This window comes from Brassica oleracea, chromosome C3 (genome assembly GCF_000695525.1).
Source record: "Brassica oleracea var. oleracea cultivar TO1000 chromosome C3, BOL, whole genome shotgun sequence".
NCBI classification, from domain to species: domain Eukaryota; kingdom Viridiplantae; phylum Streptophyta; class Magnoliopsida; order Brassicales; family Brassicaceae; genus Brassica; species Brassica oleracea.
The window spans coordinates 4454174-4456264 of record NC_027750.1 but is presented as its reverse complement, the minus strand read 5'-3'; positions in this window follow the sequence as shown (position 1 = coordinate 4456264).

The following is a 2091-nucleotide window of genomic DNA, read 5'->3' as shown; positions in this document are numbered from 1 at the left end:
CTAAACCCTAAACCCTAAACCCTAAACCCTAAATCCTAAATCCTAAACCCCACCCTTTAACTTTAAACCCTAAGTTTGTGACTTTTGATAAAACATTAAGTGCTATTTTTGTGACTTTTGACCTTGAGTGCTAGTTTGGGAACATAAACTTGATTTAGTGCTATTTTTATCTTTTTTTCGTTTCGTTCCATATCTTTCGGTTCACATTATATTATTATAAAGCGTTTGGAATAAGAATTGTTATTATTATCCAATTTCCTTAATATATGCTCCACATGTGATAACAAACGCGTTTAAGTGAGATAATTACGGGTAAAGGAAACTGAGACAGTTTAAGGTAAAGACAAACAAAGATTCGGACTCTGGTACATACTGTCAAAATTCGTTTAGACTTTACTAACATTTTCGAGACAAATCAGTTATACAAACCAATTTATATATAACATTGTGATTTTTTTTAATAATCACGAAAAAGAGTTTTCCTTATATATAACCATAACTTTGTTTTATAGAAATGGTTTACTTGATAAAAATTAATTTGTCGTTGTTTATATATCTGATGTCACATGTACTACTCTACATCATTTTAATAAATGTCAATGCTGATTAATATATTCGTACATGTTTAACTCCGCCGGACCGGTCAATAAAACGAACAAATCAACGAAATATTTTACCACTAAACTATATTAATAATATGAGCTAAGAAGAAAAATATGAATAAATTGGTAAAAATGCTGGAATCAAGTCGGCGGTTTGTTACAGCGTATTGGCTAAGACGACTTTCCAATTTAATCTGAGTTGGCGATGTGTAGATTATTACGTAACTCATATTTAAAAATTATGTGTGTATTTGTGTTAATATTCTCCAGAAGATGACAGTCAGGAAAAATTGATGGATTATAAATGAGTGCACAAATTATACGGCAATATGCAATTATTACTCTTTTTCCAAAAAATAAATTACTGTTCGTGTTGTAACCGTAACTGAGTTCCAAGTTCATGTTGGCAGAAAAAAAGAGTTCCAAGTTCATAATAATGGTATACGTATCAGGTTATATGAAGCTCAAGTAAACGAGACCGACCATAGTAAAAAATTGTCTAGAGTCTAGACTAGACTATGCAATATTAATAGCGAGTAAGACATTTTACAGTTAATCTAGTTGGAGATTAGGTGTCATATTTCAAAATTCTATAGGAAATTCCGGTTTGAGGGACCAAGTTTTTTTGGTTATTTTCGAACAATCACAAGAAAACGACGTAATGAAAATTTTCTTCATTATCGTAACCAAGAAAAAGTTGATTTTCTTTGTAATCAAATACTAGAAACGACAGATTGTGACGAAGCCATGAATACTGAGTCAGCCTCCATGGGCCAAAACAAATTAAATAACTAAGAACGTAGTATTTAAAACATTAATAAAAACAAATGTATGTGCATTTTGTTTAATATTCAGTTTGTAATTAATCAACTTATTAGTTTCTTATTGATTGTTTAGTTGAATTGGTGGGGAGTAGTTCTTGCGGTATATTACAAAAAGTCATACAACAATTAAATACATAGTAGAATACACAACCTCACTTTTGTTTTCCATTTAGATGATAAATACATATGACCTAATTCATGTTTTGTTTCTGACGTCGACATATACGACCTAATTATAATTTTCCAAGAGTAGAGTAGTCCAGTATATTGATATTAATCAGTTTGGATTTAAGATGCTATATTCTATCCAAGTTTGCAAAACATATATATGCAAATCTCAACTTCCATAAGTTGTTTTTTTTTAACTATCTACTTCGAAAAGCTCAAAAGAAAAATCTCAACTTCGTGGTTGGAAGTCCCTTTTATGATATTTTCAGTCAATAACTTGACGACTTGACTAGTTGGTAATTTCATCAACTTAGGAAAAAAGGGTTAGTCCCGACTTATAAAAGGCATGAAATCTAACATTAATTTTATTTGCTTATTTTAAATGAAAACTAGAACAAGTTATTCTTTGTTTTGTGTGCTATTCTATAAGGGGTTTTTGTTTTTCAAACGTATTAGAATGATATGTTTACACCCAACGAACAACATTATGTTTTTTA